The following is a 27,451-nucleotide window of genomic DNA, read 5'->3' as shown; positions in this document are numbered from 1 at the left end:
CAAAACTAGACGATATGAATTGTCTGGCTTGGAGACAGGAAACAAAGGATTGTTCATTTGAGAGGTGGATGTTTCAATCACCCCCTGGTATTCAAGTTGATCTAAGATCTCCCTGACTTGTTTTTTAGCTTCTTGCTTAATGGGATACTGCCGTTTGGCAGTTGGTTCACTTTTTAACTGGATTTTGTGAGGAGGTGAGTCCTCATCCCATCCTACATGATTTTTATATAATGCAGGTGCCTGGGCCACTGCCCATTTCCTTGCATATGTATATTTTTTGTGAATCGGAATGTGATTCGAGAAGGCAGGCATAATCACTTCTTCGCCACGAGGGCACTCCCTGACAAACTCCGGGGGCCAATCTTTTTCAGCTAACAGAATATCATAGCCTTTTGAGAGCTTATCCCAAAATAGACCTCTTATTTTCCTAGTCTTATCACCCTCTATACGCAATGTTATTTTGTATATTTTATGGGGCTCGCTAAGTCTGGTGTCGACAGTTTCAACCTGAATGTATTCATTCGTGTCCACTGTCTCCAGATGACTCATCAAGATCTTGCGCGCTATACTGATTTCTGCTGCACTGTCCAACATTGTCAATGCCCACTCCCCGTTTTTCAACTGTGTCCTCAGTATTCTCGGCATGTTCGATTACTCTAATACTGGCTACCTTCTTTTTCTGAAATTGAGATTTCTTATTTTGAGCAGGTTCCTTGTCTTTGGACTTGGTGTGCTCTCCTGGGTCTGACCGTCCTCTTCTTTCCGATTTCTGTGGAAAAGATCGAGAGGGACGTGTATCAATACTTTGATATCTATCAGGTTTTTTCAGATTATCCCTATTTCTAAGGTTATATCTTTTCTCAGAGGGCTCCCTCTGGGGAGACTGGCGTTCTCGAGTCGGAGTTCTTTCTCTCCGTCGAGGAGACCTTCCTCTGGACTGGAAAACTTTTTCCTTGGGAGTGGATTGTTTATTTCCATCCCAGCTCTTTTTAGGAGTGTTTGAATTATTTTTAATAAATAATTTTTCAGGATTTTCGAGCTGTTGGGGCTTTACCGGTTTCCCACCCAAGCTGTCTCTACCTAATTCTTCATAGCATTTTTCTATGATTTTTGCAAGCTCAACAGGATCTTCTATAACTGTTTCCTTCAACTTCTGGCGAATTGCCACAGATGCTGCTTCTCCTTTTATGTTGGCTAATAATATAGCCGAGACCTGCTTGAAGTCTTTCAGTAATTTCCTACCTAGATTTAAAGCGGGCTCTGGACCGTATTCATTTTGAATCTGTTTTAGCACTTCTGGTATTACCGCCATAGACGGAACACCGTGTGTTTTTGTGTAAATGGAAGCAAAGACTGTACCCCAAGTGTCGCAGTCCTCCATGTGTGGTGCGATTCCCATAGGAAGGCAGATTGTCAAGATTCTGTGTTTCTCAATAGGGGTAGTATCAGGAAATACTGCCTCTATTTGAGTGATTTTCTGTGCTAACCAGAAAGGAATTTGTTCCCGTTTTACTGGTGTTTTACCAAGACATGACTGTATGTTCTGTGGTGTAATTTTATTAGTGTTCCCCTGATGAGGGGTCAGCTGTGGTACATTAACAGCTGGCTGGACTGTTGCAGTCCGCATTACATATTGGACTAATTGCCTATGTATTTTTATTAATGTTTTTAGCTGTACTAACAGCTCTTCTTTAGACATTTTTACAATCTCCGGATGTGGTGTGTAGCTGGCTAGAACCGGCCACGTTGCTCCTGGTCTACCTAGTGGACCGAGCCTGGTTATGTGATCATTGTGTTTTAGGGCGCCATTAAACCAGAGCAGGTGCTCTTGAAATTTAAGTGGAATTTCAATCTCCTCGAAAGGAGCGTACTCTTCCGGAGGTTCCTCTATTTTGTAATAGTGAAACTCTTTTGTTATAGCGTTTACCGCTGGAAAGTTTATCCATGAATAGAATACCTCTGTCTGCCGATATTCGTGAGCCTCTATCACGAAAATTACTGTACCACCTTGTGGTGTCAGTCCGTTTTCTATAAGTTTTAACGTTATAGATTTTCTTAAGTGGACCGGGATGATAATTGCATCCGGGTCTGTGTCTAGGAGACTCGTGTCTTCCTCTATTAGTAGGGTTGCCAGTCTAACTGCTTCCCTTTCTTCTTCACTGTCTGTCATTTTTTTTTTTTTTTTTAGAAATGCAGGCTTTGCAGAGTTGGTCTCCAAGGAGACAAAGATTAGGTGCACAATATTTTGGAACACTGTATCCTTCAACGTTGAATAAACCAGAGCTTTACATAGGAATCTCTTCCTACTAAGGTCGGGCGGATTTTAACCTTTCACCCACTCCAGACGTCTATTGGAGTATTTACGGGAGAAAGGGGTCTGTGTGAAATATGCACGACTGAGTTACTCTAACGTCTTGGGTTAGTTTATCGCCTTACCAAACGTTGGGCGCCATGTAGTGTAGTTCCTAGTTTCCCACTAGGCCCTGCGCATTGGAATAACATAAACAGTAGTATCGACGTGGAACTGCGTATATTCCAGGCCTCCACTGACTATGCTAAACTTAATTGGGTGTGTTACCAACTAGCTCAGAGGTCACTGGAAACTTTCTTGACTGAATAGGAAGTGATCAGCTTCCCTGGCACAGACAAGAAGGGATTCAGTTTTCCAACAACCGTGCAACATGACAACTTTGCTCCTCAGATCAAGAGTCAATCTCTAGGGTCGTGTGAAACAATAGACAGGTATTTCACTCAGTCAGTTTAGTGCAGTTTACTTTCACGAGATGTAGAGAATAGAGAGACGGGCGTTTGTCAATAAAGGGTTAACATTTATTGAACAGTCTTTCTTCTCGTACAAGAGAAATGTATTGCCACAATTGCAAGACTTGTTATTATAAAAAGTACGTACAGTAAGATAAGGATTGCGAAATAGAACTGTAAAAGCATTGATATGGTTTCTTAGCCATACAATGGTTTAAAAGTAGTAAAACATATATACAGTCATATATACATTAGGCTAAAATACTCAACTGGTGCTTCTAACTACGCCTACCCCAGTGTGCCTGACCTTAGCCTAACACGTGGAAGGGGAGTAAGTAAGTAGCTTTAAGTTAAGTTGGTTTTGCCAAGGTTTGCTTCAAGAATTCTCGTCTAAGGGTTTAGTCAACACCATACCTCTGAATAGAATGATGGAAGTCTGGTATTTCCTTCAGGGGGCACTCAATATCCCAGTCACCCGCGAGGGCAGACCGGAAACGCTGGAGCTGGATTTCTCTGCAGGAGAAAGGCAGCGGCTCTTCTTCAGCGCGTCGGGAGGAGGAGGGGGGACAGCGTCCGCGGCAGCTGGAATCTGCTGGGCTTCTTCGCAGAGGGACGGCTGTTCAGCTCCTAAGCGTACTGCACCATCGTTCGCGCTTTAGCAGCGATGATGGTATCAGTAGCTTCACCACCAAGGGACAACAGCAGCAGCGTACTGCCTGCAGCAGCAATGGGATGCACAACAGGGTGCACGGCAGCTTACAACAGCACGACAGCTCTCATTGCTTAAGGCAACGTTGGTAATATTTATACCTGACAGGTGCCGGGTTTGACGCAAGTTTGCTGGACATAAGACGTCAATTAAAGATGTCACTAGGAAGTGATACTTATCAGTTGCTCATTAGAGTTCCATTACTAATCAAAACACAGCAAGCGGGATTTCCAGGTTTGCTGAGTTTTTATCTTGTTGAAGAACTCGGAGTGTTAATCTAGGAATATCAGATAGTGACTTCTGCTCTGTCATTGCACTAATTGGTTGCAAAGGAAGTGACAGAGAACTATGCTGGAATGTGGCTCTGTTCGTGTGAGGCCAGAGATGACTTTCTGAATATCGCACTTGAATGGTTATGCCAATATAGGGAATAAATGGATTTATAGCCGAATAGGGGCATAAGGTCGCAGTATCGATCAGGAACCTAGATAAACACGCAACAGACCCTTAAGAAAGCGGAGAACAAGGCTCAACATTTAGATCGAAAAAAATTATTTGCTCCCACACAGAAAGATAAGAGGAATAAAAAGGATGCCTACAAAAACAAAGTGGTGTTAGTAACAGCATATAACACATATAGTCATAAACTCTACAATATAAAAAAAACATTGGAATGTATTGAGAGTAGATACAACTATCCAGGAGGTGACAGGAGTGAAACCTATGATTGTGTAAAGACGGGGCTTTACCCTTAGGAAAAGATTAAGTCTGAGTTTTTTTAACCCCCAAAAAAACACAAATTCGAAAGAGGCCGAACATGGCTAGGGGGCCAATTGATGGTTTTTACAAACGTGGACATTGTTCTCTGTGTCCACACACCATGGATAAAATTAAGATCTTCCAATATAATACATCTGTTGAGAATAAATCAATTCCTTCATGAATTGCAATAGCAAATATATGGTGTACTGTATAATTTGCGTATGTCAGAAAATCTAGGTAGGAAGCACGATTAGGCCGGTTAAGGAACGTATACAGGAACATATGCGGGCCATTAGAAATGGCAATGCAAGTTACCCTATAGCCGTGCACTTCAATGAGAACCATGGAGTGGCAGATCTATTACATCTGAAGTTTCATGGGATTGAGTCTTTACTTGACAATCCAAGAGGGGGTGACAAGACCTTATATCTACGTAAACTAGAAGCACTTTGGATTTGTAAATTGAGAGCTGTCGAGCACGGGCTCAATTTTGATAAAGAAATGTTTGTCTTTCTCAAAGATTAAACTAACAAACATATGGGTTCTATACACTCTCTGGAATCCTGTTTCAAAATTCCAAGAGACAACCTATATTCATTGCAGTTTTGTTTTTCTGTAACAAAGAAATGTTGTGCTTACTTCGAAATGCATATGGAAATGCTTCTATGGACTATTTGTAGACGTGTATGAAAACTAAGACTGATGGAAAAATTTCACGCTATTGTCTGACATGCCTTAATATCAATGCATACGTAGGAACACATTGTAAACCATGCTTGACCATATTGCAATGTTCATTCTAATTATTTGATGACAAAAGTATGGAAATAGAATGTCATATAACCTATACTATCTGGGTGTTTTTTCCATGTGACTCAATCTGTCAAACTCTTATCACTCTGGAAAAAGTCCTTTTCATTCTCTTATCAAATTTTCATCTCCTAAGATTTAATTCTCTCTATAAATCGTGTTACAAGACATATTGTCACAACTGATCTATCATCACTGATTTGGATATTTAACAAATCAACACATTTTGATTCTGGGTCACTGACCATGTTTTCCACAGATCGAAATTTGAATCTAACAGGAATTAGACCCATTACCATTGCCGCATATACTACCAAAGAGTCGACGCTAATTGTAATATATCAGTTCTCTGACTAAGTTTTTAATATTTTCGCCCTCTACTACAACTAGTTCTTGAGCTTTCTCTCCAAACAAAATTGCAATGGTGATTTTAAATTATTGCTATATCTTAGTTACGCTTATTTACAGACACTACGTTATATTAAGAAACAAAACAAGGCTCTCTAGTTTGAGTCCCGGTATCCTATTACTATGTTGCAGGGATAAAAAACTACTAAAATGGCCGCCTTTCATCAACTACAACGTTACGTGTGGCCGCCGGTGAGATCATAGTCACACGCGACGACGCACGCCAATTACCGGCATCCGCGCACTGCTTTTTAAAAAAGACCCAATACATCTAGCCAGCGGAACTACCTCCATTCTCGACTGGCCGGTGGGGTCTGGACCGATTCTCCTACACCTCGATAAGCAGTAGGAATAGCTTTTCATTTCGACATGTGTCGTTTTTTTTAATCACACTGCTGCATGCTCGGTCAACGTTCTGCCGAGAACGAGCATTTTGCCGACCACTCGATTGCAGTAAAAGCTACGAGTATAAACTTCGTTACTGACTTGTATTTTGCTGTTACTATACCGCATGCTATGCTTAGTATTAGGCTGAGACTAAATAACGTATATTTGTTCAGTTTACTTTAATGAGCGATACGAGGAAAATTTTCTGTTTGATCTATACCTTGGCGCCACAATGCCGCATGTGTTGTTTACATTATGCTGAGAACGAGTATCATGTTGATCGTGGTTTTAAGGGTTGTTCTTTGCCTGTTCATGCTTCAGTGACAACTCCCACAACACTGGGGAGTACCATACCAACTACTCCTATACTTTACCACCGGTCTGTTCGCCAGACATTGTACTAAAATACAGATGTTTTTTTAAAAGAGGTGAGCGTAGTAAAAATACTTTTCACACTGGACATTGCTACAAGTATACTTAGCCTGTATCTTTAGTTCCTGACTAAACAGTGACTATCACAGGCTTATTACTCATACCAAATGAAGTAGAACTTGGCCACTTTTATATTTGTAATATTTTATACTACTATTATCCTTTTTCTTTCCTTTTTAGGTCTCGCACCTGCGAACCGGATCGCGAAAGCGATCCGTCGCTGCGAGACTTATTGTGATCATTTCAGTTTTCAAGGACTCAAGGGGAACAGACAAGAGACAAGAGATGTGAACGCGCAGATCTTCGACTTGGATTAGGTCGCGCGCGTCAACTGTGAAGAGCATGTCAGTTTCAGTTTTACACGAGCAGTTCTAGATTTTGTTACTTTGTTGCAGTTTTAAAGGCTGGTTTGTGAAGAACATGTCAGTTTCATTTTCCCCTTGCCAACTGTGTGCAAACAGCTTCTGCATACAATTTTTTTAATGGATTTTTTTAATATAATGTGCGTGTTTTAATACAAGTGTGTTGAAAAGTGGGTGTTTTCGATAATTAGTCCGTAAAAAAGTGTTTGTGTTTAACTACAATAATAATGTTTGTGTTTTCAATACAATGAGCATGTTAGGAAGTGTTTGTGCTGTACAGTGGAGTGCTGCGTTGTAGAGTGCAGCGCTGTATAGTGGGGTGGTGTGTTGTAGAGTGGACTAGTGTGCTTTGTGGAGTAGTGCATTGTAGAGTGGAGCGCTGCGCTGTAGAGTGGAGCGCTGCGCTGTAGAGTGGAGCGCTGCGCTGTAGAGTGGAGCGCTGCGCTGTAGAGTGGCGCGCTGCGCTGTAGAGTGGAGCGATGCGCTGTAGAGTGGAGCGCTGCGCTGTGGAGCGGAGCGCTGTAGAGTGGAGCGCTGTAGAGTGGAGCGCTGCGCTGTAGAGTGGAGCGCTGCGCTGTAGAGTGGAGCGCTGCGCTGTAGAGTGGAGCGCTGCGCTGTAGAGAGGAGCGCTGCGCTGTAGAGTGAATCCGGCACTGTAGAGTGGATGCTGCGCTGTAGAGTGGAGCGCTGCGCTGTAGAGTGGAGCGCTGCGCTGTAGAGTGGAGTGCTGCGCTGTAGAGTGGAGCGCTGGGCTGTAGAGCAGAATGCTGCGTTGTGTAGCGTTGCGCTGTAGAGTGGAGCGCTGCGCTGTAGAGTGGAGCGCTGCGCTGTAGAGTGGAGCGCTGCGCTGTAGAGTGGAGCGCTGCGCTGTAGAGTGGAGCGCTGCGCTGTAGAGTGGAGCGCTGCGCTGTAGAGTGGAGCGCTGTAGAGTGGCGCGCTGCACTGTGGAGTGGAGCGCTGCGCTGTGGAGTGGAGCGCTGCGCTGTGGAGTGGAGCGCTGCGCTGTAGAGTGGAGCGCTGCGCTGTAGAGTGGAGCGCTGCGCTGTAGAGTGGAGCGCTGCGCTGTAGAGTGGAGCGCTGCGCTGTAGAGTGGAGCGCTGCGCTGTAGAGTGAATGCTGCGCTGTAGAGTGGAGCGCTGCGCTGTAGAGCAGAATGCTGCTTTGTGTAGTGTTGTGCTGTAGAGTGGAGCTCTGCGCTGTAGAGTGGAGCGCTGCGCTGTAGAGTGGAGCGCTGCGCTGTAGAGTGGAGCGCTGCGCTGTAGAGTGGAGCGCTGCGCTGTAGAGTGGAGCGCTGCTCTGTAGAGTGGAATGCTGCGCTGTACAGTGGTGTGCTGAATTGGGAAGGTCTGCGCTGTAAAGTGGAGTGTTGTTTTGTGTAGTGCTGCGCTGTAGAGTGGAGCACTGCGCTGTGGCGCGCTGCGCTGTAGAGTGGAGCACTGCGCTGTGGCGCGCTGCGCTGTAGAGTGGCGCGCTGCGCTGTAGAGTGGCGCGCTGCGCTGTAGAGTGGAGCGCTGCGCTGTAGAGTGGAGCGCTGCGCTGTAGAGTGGAGCGCTGCGCTGTAGAGTGGAGCGCTGCGCTGTGGAGTGGAGCGCTGCGCTGTAGAGTGGAGCGCTACACTGTAGAGTGAATCCGGCACTGTAGAGTGGATGCTGCGCTGTAGAGTGGAGCGCTGTAGAGTGGAGCGCTGCGCTGTGGAGTGGAGCGCTGCGCTGTAGAGTGGAGCACTGCGCTGTAGAGTGGAGCGCTGCGCTGTAGAGTGGAGCGCTGCGCTGTAGAGTGGAGCGCTGCTCTGTAGAGTGGAATGCTGCGCTGTACAGTGGTGTGCTAAATTGGGAAGGTCTGCGCTGTAAAGTGGAGTGTTGTTTTGTGTAGTGCTGCGCTGTATAGTGGAGCACTGCGCTGTGGCGCGCTGCGCTGTAGAGTGGAGCACTGCGCTGTGGCGCGCTGCGCTGTAGAGTGGCGCGCTGCGCTGTAGAGTGGAGCGCTGCGCTGTAGAGTGGAGCGCTGCGCTGTAGAGTGGATGCTGCGCTGTAGAGTGGAGCGCTGTAGAGTGGAGCGCTGCGCTGTAGAGTGGAGCGCTGCGCTGTAGAGTGGAGCGCTGCGCTGTAGAGTGGAGCGCTGCGCTGTAGAGTGGAGCGCTGCGCTGTAGAGTGAATGCTGCGCTGTAGAGTGGAGCGCTGCGCTATAGAGCAGAATGCTGCTTTGTGTAGTGTTGTGCTGTAGAGTGGAGCGCTGCGCTGTAGAGTGGAGCGCTGCGCTGTAGAGTGGAGCGCTGCGCTGTAGAGTGGAGCGCTGCGCTGTAGAGTGGAGCGTTGCGCTGTAGAGTGGAGCGCTGCGCTGTAGAGTGGAATGCTGCGCTGTACAGTGGTGTGCTAAATTGGGAAGGTCTGCGCTGTAAAGTGGAGTGTTGTTTTGTGTAGTGCTGCGCTGTAGAGTGGAGCACTGCGCTGTGGCGCGCTGCGCTGTAGAGTGGCGCGCTGCGCTGTAGAGTGGCGCGCTGCGCTGTAGAGTGGAGCGCTGCGCTGTAGAGTGGAGCGCTGCGCTGTAGAGTGGAGCGCTGCGCTGTAGAGTGGAGCGCTGCGCTGTAGAGTGGAGTGCTGCGCTGTAGAGTGGAGCGCTGCGCTGTAGAGTGGAGCGCTGCGCTGTAGAGTGGAGCGCTGCGCTGTAGAGTGAATCCGGCACTGTAGAGTGGATGCTGCGCTGTAGAGTGGAGCGCTGTAGAGTGGCGTGCTGCGCTGTAGAGCGCTGCGCTGTAGAGTGGAGCGCTGCGCTGTAGAGTGGAGCGCTGCGCTGTAGAGTGGAGTGCTATACTGGGAAGTTCTGTGCTGTAGAGGGGACTGCTGCGCTGTAGAGTGGAGCACTGCGCTGTAGAGTGGAGCGCTGCGCTGTAGAGTGGAGCGCTGCGCTGTAGAGTGGAGCGCTGCGCTGTAGAGTGGAGCGCTGTTGAGTGGAGCGCTGCGCTGTAGAGTGGAGCGCTGCGCTGTAGAGTGGAGCGCTAAATTGGGAAGGTCTGCGCTGTAAAGTGGAGTGTTGTTTTGTGTAGTGCTGCGCTGTAGAGTGGAGCACTGCGCTGTGGCGCGCTGCGCTGTAGAGTGGCGCGCTGTGCTGCAGACTGGAACGCTGCGCTGCAGAGTGGAGTGTGCGCTGTAGAGTGGAGTGTTGCGCTGTAGAGTGGAGTGTTGCGCTTTAGAGTGGAGTGTTGCGCTGTAGAGTGGAGTGTTGCGCTGTAGAGTGGAGTGTTGCGCTGTAGAGTGGAGTGTTGCGCTGTAGAGTGGAGTGTTGCGCTGTAGAGTGGAGCGCTGCGCTGTAGAGTGGGGCGCTGCGCTGTAGAGTGGAGCGCTGCGCTGTAGAGTGGAGCGCTGCGCTGTAGAGTGGAGCGCTGCGCTGTAGAGTGGAGCGCTGCGCTGTAGAGTGGAGCGCTGCGCTGTAGAGTGGAGCGCTGCGCTGTAGAGTGGAGCGCTGCGCTGTAGAGTGGAGCGCTGCGCTGTAGAGTGGAGCGCTGCGCTGTAGAGTGGAGCGCTGCGCTGTAGAGTGAAGCGCTGCGCTGTAGAGTGGAGCGCTGCGCTGTAGAGTGGAGCGCTGCGCTGTAGAGTGGAGCGCTGCGCTGTAGAGTGGAGCGCTGCGCTGTAGAGTGGAGCGCTGCGCTGTAGAGTGGAGCGCTGCGCTGTAGAGTGGAGCGCTGCGCTGTAGAGTGGAGCGCTGCGCTGTAGAGTGGAGCGCTGCGCTGTAGAGTGAAGCGCTGCGCTGTAGAGTGGAGCGCTGCGCTGTAGAGTGGAGCGCTGCGCTGTAGAGTGGAGCGCTGCGCTGTAGAGTGGAGCGCTGCGCTGTAGAGTGGAGCGCTGCGCTGTAGAGTGGAGCGCTGCGCTGTAGAGTGGAGCGCTGCGCTGTAGAGTGGAGCGCTGCGCTGTAGAGCAGAATGCTGCGTTGTGTAGTGTTGCGCTGTAGAGTGGAGCGCTGTGCTGTAGAGTGGAGCGCTGTGCTGTAGAGTGGAGCGCTGCGCTGTAGAGTGGAGCGTTGCGCTGTAGCACTCTGCACTCAGCAACAATCTGCACTTTGTGTTCAGTGGCAATTTGCACCTTGCATTCCGTAACAATCTGCTGGCTGCGCCATGAAACCGCTGGGTATAAGCGCGCTCAATAAATGTTTTTAAATTCAAATTCAAGTCTGCGCTTAACAACAATATGCACTGTGCATTTAACATTGTACACTTAATAGCGATCTGCACCCTGCACTCATTAACAATTTGCACTTTGCACTCAGAAACAATCTGCGCCCTGCACTTAGCAGCAAACTGCTCTCTGCACTTAACAATAGGCACTCTGCACTTAACAACAATGTGCATTTTGCATTCAATACCAGTCTGCAGTTTACACTACTATGTACTTTGCCCTTAACAATACATATCGCTCTATTACATACAACTCAACAGCAGACATCCACTACAACATATACCATTCTATTACAGCATGCACCATACTACAAGCTAATCCTTGAGACAATAAAAAAGCTTTCTAAAACAACAATACGTTTGTTAAGGCACATATAGCTTCAATGAAGGGCAAATGATTAAACAATTGTAAGGCATACAGCTATTTACAGCGAGATGGCACTTCCCTGTTGTTGCAAAATATGTTTTTGCTTAGACATTTAGTTTCGTTCTTAGCCGTGCTTACACATTCAGTTTAATTTTCAGTCATGCATGGACAGCTGGCTTCAATTTGGACACACGAAACTGTTTCAAACGACAACATTTGCCCATTTAGATGCTATATATTCGTAGAAACTTTCTTATAACATAAAAGCCATTTTAGCACAAAGAAAGCGTTTTTAAACTGCGTACATGTAACTCGGACATTAATAATTTTTCTTTAAAAGGACTTAGAACATTAGGTGTGTTTTAAATAGCCTTTTAAAATAACTACAATTCTTCTGAACAAAAAATGTTAAGTTATCATTCTCTTTATGTGTTGCAGTTTACGCTTTCACGGCTGCAAAATACATAAAGAAACACAAAATAAAAGCTCAAACAACTGAAAGGTATATTAACAATTCCATCCTATTCATTAAGTGCTTTTGCAATCTCACTTAAACAAAATAACTTCACATTCTCATTATTATTCTGTATTGCAGTCTATGACCACGCAGTTTTTAAATCACAAACAGTCTTACAAACCAACTAATGCTCAAATTAATATGCCATATTGTTAGAAAAGTACAATTCATTTACACGTTATTAATACTTATTACGTATACACTGTTCTATAACTAATCTACATTGCACATTCCTTTACAGTGTGCGCGCATCTTACTACAGCATGCGCCCTCACAGCGTGCACCTCTAGACAGTGTGCACCACTTTATAGTGCAAATTTCCTACAATGCCCACCCCTCTACAATGCGCACCTTACTACAATACTTATTCCTCTACAGCGTACATCCTGTTACAGTGCACAGCCTTGTTAAATGACGCTAATATTGCCACTCAAAGGGTCACACACAAGCACACAGTAAATGCAGACACAAAAAGCACACAATAAATCCATACGTGTCCAGAAGTGTGGCGCATAAGCAAGCTGGAGACAATTTGTAAAATATGAAGTCCAGGTGCTCAAATGTTTTTGGGAGGCCACACCCACTTTCCTCAGCTCCACCCACTTCCTCCACTGGCTCCACCCACTTCCTATATTGCCTCCACCAACATCCTCAACTGGTACTGCTGAAGTCAGATGTAGTGCCCGATCTGAATTTCAGCAAGGGAGCCTTCCTCCAAATAAGGTTTTGATAGGAGGTTCTCTTACCCTGTAAAAACGTTGAAAAACAATAAATCAAAAGTCCATTTAAAGCTCAATTTTGGAATAAAATGGCTAAAATGACTAATGCATTGAATAGGGACATGTGAAATATTCCAGTGCTCTATGTGCCAATTTGGGGAAAGGGCAATACTGGGTTATGCCATTTTTAGGAGAGTCTCATTGTGTATCATGAGTTCAAAGATACAACTTTTACATATCACTAAAGTCAGACAATTTTGAAAAATCCCAACTTAACACCTAAGAACAAGAACAACCCATCTATGGCCAAAAGGCATGTCCACAATGCAAGGACCACAATGGAAGGACACAAGACACAATTTATTTACCAAATACTTTACATAAAACATCTTGGTCTGTGATGTTTGCCGAGTTGTGTGAATAAAGCAGAGACATGCAAACAAAGACAAACAAAAGGACAACTGTACATATGCATATACACAGATATATTAAATTTGTGGATAGTACAGGTGCAACGCAGAGTGCCAAAACATAACAATACAAAGGTGTTGCACATACTCAATGGCAAATACCGAGGACAGAAATTAAAATTAACCAGAGCAACTGAGACTTACAGAGAATCTAAATATGTCCCCTTTGCATACAAACACACAAAAACCTAAACCATTCCATACTGAGCATTACCCGTCCCCTACCCTCCCTGTCCCAAATACACACACACACAGAAACACACTCTATGCTAATGGCAGAGAGAACAAATTAGACATTAACATATGTAGAATATGCCAACACCCGTGTGCAGTACTATAGTAAAACACTGTACTTTGCTGACAAGAGAGTGCAGTGTCTCCCGCCTTTTGCTAGGTAGCACAAATAGTGGCTCAGCACTTCTTCCCTGAATTCTCTCTAATACAATCTATCTACATATCTACATAATCATGGTGGGTGAGTGGATGTAGGTTGTAAGAGTGTTGATTGCGTAAAAATTGAAGAATTGATTTAAATGGAACTCTATAGTTCAATCTCTGGCAATATAAAGGTTCCATGCTGCTGAAGATAAGACAGCGCCCAGACATCTACTCCATCACCACACATTAGTCTACCAGGTCCCTTTCATCGCAACAACATCAAGACACCATTTTTGTGAGTGTGTGGGTTGGATAGCCTTTTGCAACAATAGTAATGCTGGCACTCCTCATTTCCATGTCAAAATTGTATCTGACTTTAATATATTCCTTTCATTCCTCTGACAAGAGGGAAGCAATTTAGCAGCAGTCAGTTGCTGTTAAAGAAATAACTGCTTACTGCACTGGTGCTCTGCATTCCTGCCAGTGTAAGTAAGTGCTTAAATTAGGCAATAACTGGGTCAGAGATGCAGGTGGCTGACACTGTAGTACTTAAATGTGCTTGTGGACACTTTCTAATGAGAGCTGTTAGAGGTGCCACACATCTTCTTATCTATGCTTTGGAATGCAACCCCATGACTTGCATTGCAAGTAGGGACATCTAACCATAAATGTGTCTTTGTTAAATTGACTTGTCTCATGTAAACCTAAGGCACTGCTGGTAATGTGTGTTGCCAAAAAAGAGAGCAAAAGAGAGCGAGAGATACAAGGGCTTGTTTTCAGTTGCCCTTCTATTGTTCTTCTGCTTCCTTACATGGGCTTAATAGGAGGGCACGGCCCAAATGCTGCCTGGATTAGATGCCTATTTGTTATCCTCTCATGTTGAGTGAGAGGAGTGCAGCCCAAAATTTGCCTCATCAAAGATGTTCCACACTTGCTACAGTATGAATGCTAGTGTGTGCCCTCACCTGTTTCTCTACAATCATCGCAGTGCTCACTGATCTCCTATGCAAGCTTCAGTACTAATGGTCACGAGCAAAGAAGGGGCAAGTGCTAATAGCTGATTACCTGTTTACGTACTATGACATGAGCTTCGAATGCGCAGCTATAACATGGTGGAGAAGTGTGAGAAGTGTGGCTCAATGGTTAGAGCGGCAGACCTTGATGCAGAACGCTGGCCAGGGACCAGGGTTTGATTCCCGCCTCGGCGGGATCGGGCTTAAATTCGTCTGACCGGATATTCTAGCCTCAGTGCCGAATCTAAGCATGGGCCCCGCGCTGCAACTCTGGGCAATAGCTTGCTTAGTCTCCACAACGGCCCCCGATGCACAAGGGATGCCTAGTTTCACCATGGGATGCCCAGAAGTGGACACCTCACAAGGAAAAGCCAGGAGGGGTTCCCTTGTGGTAGGAGTACAAGCGCCGGGATGCCTCCGGGTTACTGTTCGCGCTATACAAATACAACACATTTACACATTTACATACATGATGATTTCTGCCTCTGAGGCACAAAGCTCCATTTTTCTTTTATACTCTAAACTTAACTACATCAGGCATGACTGTAATCAGGTGAGGCTTTCTACAAACTACATGAAACCAGTGCTAAATTTGAGGCAGTGGTTTCCAATGCTCAGCAATGGCACTTAATTCTCAACTCAGACACTAATGACAGCCTACCACATGGCAGAGCTGTCTGTCTAATTTTGAGAAAAGCAAAGCGACAGTGTTTAATATGTCAATATACATTGAAAATGAATACCTGCTGCCCACGCCATCCTTATTGCTTTGGATGGCCAGCAATAGTCTGAATTGTCACGCTTTTGGAGTAAGATGGTAAGTATTTGTGTTGGTATTTGTGTTGGTACTATCATTGGCAGAGCTGATAGGGGCAGTGGGTGGTGCAGGCCGCGGTGGCCTCCTGAGATGGGCATTGGCACCTACATTTTCTCAAATTAAGCACTGCATGAAACATATTTTCCTGAAATATAAAAGAGGATCCCATTTGGAATTCTTATGGCAAAGCATAACATTGTCCTGAAATCTTTAACCAGGGTGCTTTAGTGCACAAAGAAAGTTTCTTTAAACACGTGTTCTTTCCTGCATTTTTAGGTAACTCCTGATTAGTTTGAGTGGAACTATCTAAGCATTCAACCAGCTAGAATAATCCTGTATTTCTTAGATTGGCTTCATATCATCATATTAGACTGCCAAAAAAAGACAGGGTTGTGGCACAAAGGTGATATATTCTATGATACCATGCCAGTTTTTTTCTGTTCTCCAGATACAAGCTATTGAGAGAACAAATAATAAATATCATGTTTTGCAGGCTCATGTTCGACCCCTTGGCTGATTTAATGAATGCAGAAATCAGTTTTAGGGTTTTATATCACATTACACAACATTGGTTATGGTAGAGTATTCATCACCAACGCCTTATAGTTTTGTTTGAATGTGCATGCCAGTTTTTCATTGCTTGCCCATAACAATGAGACTGTTGTCTAAAGATTGGTGCTTTCCCAATGACAGGCATGACCCACGTTTTGGAACCTTATGTTTACCTGCATGTTGTTGTGTTCCTGTACTTCGTATGTATACAGTTTATTTTTGTTAAATGGTTGTGTTTTTTTCTCATGCGCTGTTTATGCACGGTGCATTTTGTGTGATTTTCAAACAAATTCTGTAAGTGCTGTTAGTTTCTGTGCGCATGCTACTGTCTTGTTGTCCAAGTGTGTCTGACATCTAACTTTTGAGTTGAAAATTGCTGTCAGCTGTGGTGGGCCCTACCATTAATAGTCTCAACTAGGCATAGAGCAGGCCCTCCAAAGTGGTGTTATAGACTGAGGAACTAGAGAATGTGACTAAATGTAATACGCATAGTTTACTCTCTATCGATCTATCTCTCTCTCTCTCTCTCTCTCGCTCTCTCTCTCTCTCTATATATATATATATATATATATATACTTATCTAAAAAACATGTCATGTAAAAATGTTTAATATAAAGTGACACTGCATCTTGCAGTTAGATTCATGATACATCAACTACTTAACTTAAAATCTCCTTGAGATGATCTGTTCTGTACATATATATGTATAAACACAATCCTGCCCCTTTCATTCGATCCCACGAAGGTCACTAGCTTGTGACATATGTAAGGAATACAAACATAAAAATGAAATCCATATTGTTTAATATACTTTTATAAATTAGGAATTGATTGGCTGAGGGGGGCACTGTAAATTAACAATATGTGTAACTTTAGATGCATTTTTCTCTCAAGTCACTTGGTATGCTTATGGGGCATTTACTCACTGGGGTTGGAACTTGGAAGCCAGTTACTGATTTCATTCATCCGTTGGAATGCAAAGTGCACATCAACAACTCTTGCGCGCCTCCAGTGTCCACAGCACCGCAGATATTAAAGTATATGAAGGACACCACACACAGTTCACTCTGCACAGAGCGGGGGCTCCGGTGCCTCGGGGACGTTCATCAGACAAACGACGAAAGAGCCCCAGCAGCGAGAAAACACTGAAGCTGAATGTGCACAAGCAAAGCTAGCAATGTTAGGATGGGAATGGAAATTAAGTAGAAGGTAAACTGACCATGATGCAGCCAAACATCTTCTGCAAACTAACTAAAGAGGCCATGCAGCAAACAGATGCAGTGGCCCAACTGGTCCGTCCCCCACAACAGGAATCACCACTGAATGCACAAACAACCTGAGCCACGAGGCTTGGAAATAGCCAGATTCCGCAAGAGATGAAATGCACGGAAAAAAAGCATTTCATTTAAATTGAGAGCAGTAAAAGTAAATCACAGACAAAAAGGGATTAAAAGGCCAAGACCCTGCTGCCCTTCCAGCCTCCAGGTCGACTTGTGCTCCTGCACACAGTGCCCCGCCCGGGGCAGGTGGCATGAGTGCTGGGGCCTCAGACTCTGTTCATGCCAAGTCTGTTTTACTGCCCCACGCCCACGGTGACCGTCACCACGCTAAAATAAAAGTGGCATTGGTTTTATACTTACTGGTTTACTGATGACACTGCCTTTATGAAGGGGCCTGCTGCTGGTGCTGCTTCGAGTTTGAATGAGAGTGCACGCCTCAACGTCCTGCTCTACTGGCGGTGACGCATGCGGCGCGTGTGCGCCGGACGTGAAGTTTAATTTTGAAAAAAAGGTTACGCAGAACATGAAACTGAAAGCAAATTTGCCGGGATAAAGATTCATCATCGGCTTTCTCAGCACAGTAACACTTGTATTCACCAGGAGACTCGGGCGACTGTAGCAGAGTTGGAATAACACTGCAGTGAGTGAGCCAATTATTTTTCAATTGTATGTATGATATGAGGTGCAGTGAGTTCAGTCCTGATGTTGATGTGAATGGGCAGTGGCAGTGTAGACCCGGCCCTGGTAAATAAGTGCCGGTGCTAAGCACCGGAAAGCACCGACACAAATTAAGCACTGGACAGAAGGGGGTGGGGATTGCACCACTCGGTTTCGGCACTGGAGCGCCATTTTCATGCCTTATCCGAAAGTCCGACCAACGGTTCACCTGCTCTCCTCACAGCGCTTGTACCGGGCGCGGGGTTGTCGTGGGCAAGGCAGCGGCCGCCCGAGTGGCGTGTGCTAGCGCCGCAAGGAGCCTGTTGGTGCGGGACCCCACAGTGCCTCCCATCCCCGCGATCCCACACGGGTGCGGCGGTATCCACGGGGAGCAGGGGTCGTGAACCAGGCCCAGCTAACTGAGGCGATGTTGCTTGAAAGCGAAGTGCGTCACTGGGCCCAGGCGCGTGCCGGCGGGAGAGGAGCCGCGTGCGCACCGTCAGGGCCCCAGGAGCACGCTGGCGCCGTATCACGTGACGCAAGAGCCCCTTCCTGGAGATCGTTAAGAGCAGCCTAGTGCGCGAAGCAAGGGCCCAAGAACAGCCCCATCTTGGAGACCGTTGGTGTGGTGTCGTGGTCAGAATCTCGAGGCCCACGGCCCTTTACACTGTACCCCAAAGTCTGGAGTTAGCAGGTGCCCGCCGTTATTTTCGTACAGAATTAGTTTGTGAAACATCACCGATCATCTAATCTTGTTAGCGTTATCACTAATAGCTGTCGTTACATGACAACGTTTTAGAACAGGTGGGAGAGTACTGAAGAAAAACCGGAGGAATGTATTTTTCCCGTGGACTTATTTAAACAGAACACATTTTAAGCGAGAGCTAGCTTCAAACAAGCATTTGCAATGCAATAGGTCTCGCAATTACTAGAGTTTGAGCTATTGGCTTTGTAAATGACAATGCCTTTTATTTACTTGTTGATTTTTAAAACAAATAAAAAGCATTGTTATTTACAATGCCAATAGCTTAAACTTACAAATGCGAGACCTATTGCATATGGTCAGGCTAAACTGGGGTGGCTTGGTGAGCAAAAGAATGATGGATTTAACCCAGATCTCCTGACTGGGGGTGAATATTTTGACTTGTTCTGCATTCCATCCTTCAATTGTGTGTCTTTTGCTAGTGAGTAGAGAACCTTGCGTCTGATATTTATACAGCTCCTTTAGTAGTGAACAGAGAGACCATGCTTTTGTTAAATTCTCATAGTTCTTGCACTAGTGAGTAGAGAAATCTTGCGTCTGTTATATTCGTACAGCTCCTCCGGTAGTGAGGGAAGAGACTGTGCTTTTTTGGACGCTCACAGCCCATGCACTAGTGAGTAGAGAGGCATTGTGTCTGATATTCGTACAGCTCCTCCAGTCGTGAGCAGAGAGACCTTGCTTTGTTGGATTCTCACAGGCCTTGCACTAGTGAATAGAGAGATCTTGCTTATGTTATATTCATACAGCTCATGATTGTTTACATGAATATGGGAGCTTTACTCGTGTTTTCTCTCCTTGTGCCTACCTTTGTTGAGAAGGTGTACGGAAAGAGGTTTGTACATCCTGTGTTGCGTTTATGTACTGATGGAAAAGTTACTAGCAATATAGGGCTAGGGATGCTAATCAACTAGACGTTTTGAATTTTTCAGCTGGCCAGGTTGTGATGCGATGTTTTGTGCTGTAGCAATGTCGTAGTTTTGTCTAAATTGTCGGTTTCCAGGTGTGAATTTTTTTTTTAATTTCAACTGTATACATGATTTTTTATTTAAAATAAAAAATCCAGAGCAAAGCTAACGACATTTCTAGATGCTGTGCTGGTCCAAACCACCTGCTATACACTATGCACTTGTAAAGTGAAACAAGGATAATGTGCTGCATAAATAAATACTTATAAGGTCCCAAAGGCGAGACCTATTGGCTATGCCAATGCTTGTTTAAACAGTGGTTTATTCAATATTATACAAAAATAGAATTTTTCCTGTTTTCCTGTGGTCATCGTGGTATACACTACACACACTTTCTGTTCTGGATTGCAATATCCACAAGTGACCTTTAAAGTAAGTTGTTTATAAATAAAAATATATATCGCACATGTATATTCTAATGACATAGCGCTTTCTGGAGCATTGGGTGCATTTATTCAAACCTATGTTGCTGTCACGCCCATGTGCCCATGAACTAGTTTAAATGACTGTCCACTATATACCAAATGTTCCCAAATTGGGGTTAAAATAGACAAATATATGCCTGTAAGTTTGAAATAACATTTTTTAAGTGCGGCATTTTATCTTAACTAGCATAGCTTCCTGTTTTCTTTCTGGCCTTCACAAATCTCTTATTGGAATTTTTGTTAATGTTCTTCTCTTTTTGGTCCTTATATCGCTACTCCTTTCTTTATACAAAAACCTAATAGGATAATCTTATTTTTAGACAGTGTTTTTTCGAAATCATCTGTTCAGTCTCTGGACTACCATATCCAGATCGCCTTTGAGTCCTGACTGATTCTGACTTAGAAGACTTTGAACTTTTGATTACAAAGTCCGTAAGGTATTTCGTACTTATTTTAGAATACCAACGTTCTTAAAGTATCACAGAAACAGGTGTTTTTTTCGCTTGTTTCCTCTTTCCTTTGGTTTAACACAATGGTTTTTCCTGTATTTTCTTCTCTTTCTTTTCTTTTTTTAACGTATTCTCGCATGAATCTTCTATGATCACGTTCAAACTCTTTTCACTTTGTACCACAAGGGATCTTTGCGGTGGTGATCAGAATTCCTTTTTTCCCTACTATCATATATCCTTCACTAATACTTAAAGATGGAGGTCTCTGTGCACACATATACTAGTAATTCTTGGAAGCACTGATGAGCATATCAAATTGAAGGAATGATTTGGGCATATCTCTCCATTTTTTAATGTAACATATTTGTATGATTTTGCCAACAGCCTTGAAAAAGTCACGCTCAGCGACGAAACACGTGTCGGCTGGCTGTAGCTGGATTATAAAAGTTTATTTATGGAACAATCAACATGAAGAATCTATGCTGAACAGAATATACATTTAAAATTCTGTATCAAAAATATTTTCTGCTGTTTTGGATTTTATCAGCTGTTAACTTATTTGTGCAGTGCTCTGTCTATGCTAGAAAAAAATATATATATATATATCTGTATAAATATATATTATTATCATTATTTTTTTTTTGAAGGGGTGAAGAGGGGTTTGCAATAAAATCACTGAAATCGTATTCCAGTGTGCTTGCCATTTTTTCGACTCTACAGTTGAACGTGTTGCATATTTATATATATATATACACGGTGGCTCCAAGGTAGTGGGGAATAATAGGAGAGGGATAGTGTGCTTGCTCCATTGCCAAAAGCTTGGAAGGACCTTTTTGGAGTCAAAACCACAGTGACCTAATCCTAGAAGAAATGTTAGAGGCTGATGTGGCCCTCCATGAGTTCCAGGAGGTCCATCACTATGATCTTGCCAATATTGGCCCTCTGCCAGTTTACGGAGACCCACCATGCTGATATTATTCCTTCAGGCACAGCTTTCCTGTTTCTCTTAGCCCAAGTCTAGGTAGTGCTTTTGACTTCTGTCATCAACATCAGGTGTCTGAGGTCTGCACCCCCCGACTTGAGCCCAATTGCTGATGCCTCAACACCTGTCTCGTTCTCAGCGACTTTCATCAGGCCACTGTGTATTTGCCCATAATTAATCGCAAAAGGCTCATGCTTATCCTCCACTACTGCAGACGTTTCAGGAATAGCTTCTAGAATTTCCCACAGGCAATCCGTATATGCTGAGCTGACAATGAAGGTTAGCAGGCCTTGTCTGGGTCTGGATCTTGTTTGGCAGTAGGAGTGTGGTTAAACAAAGTTTTGCAATGTGGACTAAGATTTGCATGAATCATACATTGTTAATTTATTGTCACAGAATGGGGACAGCTGTGTAACAGAAGAGGGAATTAAGTGCTTTGGTGATTTTGGTTCATCTTCTTAGGCTCTGGTGGGCAGAACAGAAGGTTGTGATCAGTGCTGCAAACTCCACTTCCTCAGGTTGAAAGTTGGTGCATGATGTTCATTCCTAGAGAGGATTAGACCGCAAAGACCCTAGGTTTTGATGGTAGGTAACAAAGGCCGCACCTGTACCAGTGAACTTTCAGGGTATTGTCTAAAGTAGTAACAGCAGGCAGAGAATAACCACAAGTAGCACCCCAGTAGTTCAAATCTGATGTTTTTGCCTCAGATGCTGAAGAGGAGTGCAAGATCACACATTTCCCGATCCCTTCTGACTGACGGAGTTCCAATGAGATGAAGATGGGGCATAAGTATGTGTTCCTGAACACTATTTAGTTATCCAAGGTGGCACCATTACCCAGTTCATCATTATCTAGTTCACAACACTACTGGTAAATGTACAGTCTCCAACTGGGGGTGGTTTAGTCCACCCTACAGCCTACTGTAGTGGATAACTCACATGTTGTGAGACCCCCCTCCATGGGAAACCATTTCTCCTGTTGCCTTTAAGAGTGCTCGAAGTACGCATTGTCCACCGGTCGCTTCCAGTGATGGTAGTGTACTGTATGTGGTCTTAAGCTGTCCTTGTAAGGCAGAAACTGTACTGGGGTAGTACTGTAAGTATAAGTCAGCTTGCGTGGTCCAGATCAACTACACCATATTACGCAGGTTGGGCAGAGTGGGAGATCCAGTCTCTGGAGTTTTGTCCATTTTGCCTCCTGGCAGCAGCACACATCTATAGGGGAGCTGCAAAGTGCACAACGCAACAATGTTTGAGCACCCCCTTGCAGGTCGTGGCACACCAGCTGCTTCAAGCTTGGCTGGATTATCAGGCTGCATGGGCCTCAGATGGAGGTCAAAGAAACTGACTTCTGTGCTGTGCAGCAGCTCCCAGCCACTGGGCACATCCCCCCGAGGACATTGGAACGTATGATCCACAACATGTTACAAAAGGAAGTGGACCATCAACCTCCAAAGGGGGGCTCATATAGGATGTAGCTGCTTGCACAAGGCCAGGGCCTGGGTGGATGGTATGTCTCAGAGATCTGGGTGTCTCTGTCCACAATTCTGTTGCAGCAAGTGTTATCATAGCAGCCTACACTGTCTCCAGTCTCCACGGTTGGGGAACATAGACGATAGCAACACCGAACAGGGATTCTACGGCAGAGCTCAGGCAGAGCAAATTTACACTCACTGACACTAGTCATGTCCCCTACTTCTGTGTACTTAACAATAACTCTCCTTTAATTATGTTTTCTTTATTGAATGGTATGGTTTTCTAATAATTTAACTTTGCTGTTTGCCATAGCAAAGGAACCGCTATTCATGGTCTTCAGCCATGTGCAGGAGGCTCATAGTATTGCCAAACATACCTTTGGCTGCCCGGTACCCATCAGTGTTCTTTTTAACTCTGCTTACTTGGTTTTGAATATGCATATCCAAACTGTATAAAAGAACTCAGGTGTCTGAGGCATATTTGATGTATGCCGCGTTGTATTTGCAATCGTGGACCTCGTGGTTGGATAAAGGCATGGTTTTTATTTCCCTGAACCCTCCTTAATCCTCCCTGGAGTCAGGGAATGCCCATTTAATTCCTTTATACCTACTTCCAAACTGTGTTATTGGATCTGAAAATGGTTCTGGAAATCCAGTGAGTAAGAAAATGGCAGCTAATATTGCCACAAGTGCGTTATGTATTTTTGTGTATATAGTTCTGAAAACTAAATGTTTTTGCCATTTCTGAGGGCCGTTTTTTCTCCTTGAGGTCAGCGGATGCTATCCCATCCTTTCAAGACCTTAAATTATTTTATGTGACACAGGATCATTGAATGTCTGTGGAACTTTTGCATCCAGTATTGGTGGCTGCAACAAAAAAAAACAGTTACACCAGCCAATCAGATCACTCTTATCTGCAGTTGCAGTCAAGATTACCAAACTGAGCAATGTTAACAGCAAAAAAAGTCCTCTAATAGTCAGATTACTTTCTTTTTCAAATTTTTCACTTTCGGATCTGAGACTGGATACTTTTTTAATTAACAGTCAAGATATACATAAAATGAACTCTTCAGACCCCCTGGCATCTTTGTATCCTGAAAATATGATCTAAAACTAACTACTCTTCTGAGCCAAGTTTTATCTCCATATTTTTAAGCCACATTTGGTGAAGATCTGCTCAGAACTCTTTTATTGTAAAGTGGAACAAAATTCTCACTGGAAAAATAATAATTTATTAAACCACCCTGTAACTTTGCCTCTTATTCAGGTCTCAGGAGCCTGCATAAAACATTACATAAGAAGATGAACATGCAAATTGTCTGGCAAATTTCATACATATCTATCAAATGACACTAGAGTTATAAGAATATTGTGATATGTAAGGGGTGTAAAACTCAGCGTTCATCCTCAGGGTATCTTGGCACTGCAAGATCCCTACCTCATAAGACTGTGCCTAGAAGACCGTGCCTGGTGCAAGCACCAAAGTTGCTGAGTTAGAAGAAATTAGGTAGGATTTCGGATGTTTCTAAAATTGTAAGTTGGGACTAGCTAAGGTTTTGAGCCTACCTGAATTTTAGTTGCTCTGTTTCTAAACGAATTTCAGTAGAAAGGGAGTTCCCATTGTGAGGAGGTAGTCACCCAAAATACCCGTCCAATGATCGTAAGATGTTTAATCTTGCAGATTTTTAACATAGATTTTTGAAGAATATTTGCCCCTGAGCAAGTAACCAATGTAGATAAAACAGGGCAGGAGAAATATGATCATACCATCTGAGGCCCATTAGAAGCCTAGTTGCTAAATTTTGCACCAACTGTAACTTTTGCACTGCATATTTGGGCAAGTCTTGATAAAGTGTATTGAAGTAAACATTTTGGTAAAAAAATAATGCATTCATAATTTGCACTTTATATAGGAATGACAACAAATGAAAACTTTGTTTCAATATACTGAACATGAATTAACAGCAACATTAATCTAGCTGGGAAGTTGAAAATCAAAATTCACACCCAGGTTTTTTACATAGGAAACATGTGCTGTTTCCTCACCTAAAACCTGGATCTAAAGAGAACGTTCTGTTCTGAGAACAAGGTGGTAGGATCTCAGCCTTACCCCATTTAGGGTCACATGTACAACAGAATGACAGACCGTGGCGTTAAGCAAAACTTGCTAACACCACTCTCTTCCATTCTGAAAACTCAGGTATGCACCGTATTTACAAAGATATGGTGAACCCCTGCTTTTCCCCTAGCGCTGACACTAAATTAAGCTGCCTAGTGCCAACGCAGGCACCCTTGCACCATAGTACAAGGGTGCCTGCTTTGGAGGGTAGGTATCTGTAAGCGCTCGGTCACGCCAGGAGCCACCGCCCCTCCCTTACGTGGTGACACAAGAGTTGTTGGTGGGAGTGCAGTTGTTTATTCTTCTTAGGACACAAGTCCCAGTACTTCCCGGATAAGACTTTGGTAGTTTGGGGGTTGAGAGACAAGGGATAGTTACATTGAAACCAAAGGAGGAAAAGGAAAAGAAGTCGCTATGACTATGGCACTCTCATCCTGGTTATGCTTCGTCTTGGGTTTGGATCTTCTTTGGCGGAAAAAAGGGGTGTGGACCATTCGTCTCCTCAGAGGGGACCGGAATAGAACAACAGAAAAGAAATAGTCAGGCCGCTGTCCTAGCAGTATAAAAGGGGAAAAGTGCTCCCATCACCCGTACCCTATCTTTGGGAGGTGCCTAAGTGCAGGGGTGGGGGTGTTATCAATGATTTAGCTTGGTGTGGCTAATAACCCTGCCTACCAAACCTTTAATGAAAAATACTGCTCGCAGGGCACTTGCCTGAACCCACGACCCTTCCTAGGCCATGGGGAGGGGAGTCTCAGCCTCCAATTCCCTCGTTTGAGTGCTGGACTCACAGGCGTTGCTCCCTGAGCGGTCTCCTGTGGTGTGATCTTCCTCTCCTCAGAACGGTCCTCCGGTCTCCACCGACTCCTCGTCTTCTATGAGCCTCACCTTCTTCAGTTCCGTTCTCCTCAGCTCCTTCCTTCTCTGACGATTTGCCCCCCAGACTTCTGGCCACTGGCGTCTTTACGCTGCACCAGGCCCTGAGCTCCTGGTTCCTCGTCATCGACCAGGAAGTGCCGGCCTGCCCTGTTAGAGCACACAGTCCACTTCCGAATGGGGACATGGCAGCCATCATAATGGTACTGTCAGAATACTCTTCCGTCCCGGGAGGGGATCTATCACATTATGCCATCTTGCACATAAACAATCACATAAGGCGATTTGAAACTTCTATATGTGTTGCATTTTGCAGCACACATAGAAGTTGCAAATGGCGTTTTTTTTAAACGATTGTTTATGTGCAGGAATGGACACCTTCCTGCAAATAAACAATCATTCTATGCAGTTTGCCATGCATATGTGGGCTGCACAATGCTGCACACATAGAAAAAGCAACAACAAGGAGAACTAAAGCATTTCTCCTCATTTCGCAATGTTAGGACCAGCGTTTCCCTGGTCTTAATTTTGGCACTGCCCCATTTATATGCCACCCTTGTAAATATGGGGCAATGTCAAATTCAGTGGGCGTTGCAGCGGAACACCCATCACAACACCCACTGCCCCCCCTTTCAATGCTAAGTATAGTGTGAAAGGGTGCCTTATTTACAAGGTAGCGTTAAACCATGTTAAGTGGCCTAACACCGCCTTGTAAATAAGGCAAAACCCTATTGCCAGTGCCACAAGAAAGTTGTAAAAAGTGATGTTTCTGTGGCGATTGAGGCTTGTAAATATGCCCCTTAGTTTCAATTTATTAAAACACATCTAGTTTTGTACAGTGAAGAGACATTCATTCAAATTGGAGGAACTCACATATAGATTACCTGTGATTTTCAACAATATTTAAGTGCCATATGCATGCATGCAGAAAGTAAAGTTGAAAGAGTGTATAAGATGAGCTAAAGGAAGTACAAATGAACAACAATGGGGAGAGAATTAAACTTTTGGAGACCCCGAAAGTCAGAGATTTTTGACTAGTTAAACAAAGCTATAGTGACTTGATGAATTCTGCCCTTCAACATATTTTCAAACCATGCTTTTTGACACTGAGACCATTCAATAAAGATAGCAAAATCTGATGGGTTATAGAGTCAAATGCGGTCTACAAATGCAGAAGGCCCAGAATTACCATAAGTCTCTGATCTGTGCAGTTGCATAGTCCGCCTACAGTTCCAACCACTATATTCTCAGCACTTCATCCAGCATTACTATATACTGCATTAGTACATCCAACACATTTTGTTCCCATTTAATGTTTCCCTGTTCAGCAGATCTGCACAAAACATGACATTACAAAAGTACGAAAAGCATGCAAATAGTCTTTTGATTTTGAAGCAGAATAATCAAACTGTGCAAAAGTTATTACAAATTAAAGTAGTTGTGTTGATTGGAAACTGACACCTAACTATAACGTTTTAAGAACTACCATCAAGATTTCAATGCAAACTTGCAATTTCAATATCATGTTTTTATTTTAAATTAACATATTTTTTATTTTAAATAGTTTTTTTTAAATAAAAAAAATCAGTTTTACTTGTTCCTAAATACTGTCTTTCCTCCACTCTTGGGATTTCCCAAACACCCTACAGTTAAAGTTAAACAGTACTTATCATAGCATATCTTCACGCCAGAGATTTATTTTCACGAGTACAGACGAAAATCATGATTTCAAGATGACAGAAAAAATATTAAAGATTGTAATCAAACGATTACAGTAAATTAAATTCTTGATGGACAGAAATCACAATTTCAAAATAACAATTTCAAAC

The sequence above is a fragment of the Lissotriton vulgaris genome, chromosome 8, assembly GCF_964263255.1.
Source record: "Lissotriton vulgaris chromosome 8, aLisVul1.2, whole genome shotgun sequence".
Classification (NCBI taxonomy): domain Eukaryota; kingdom Metazoa; phylum Chordata; class Amphibia; order Caudata; family Salamandridae; genus Lissotriton; species Lissotriton vulgaris.
This window is presented reverse-complemented; position numbering follows the sequence as displayed.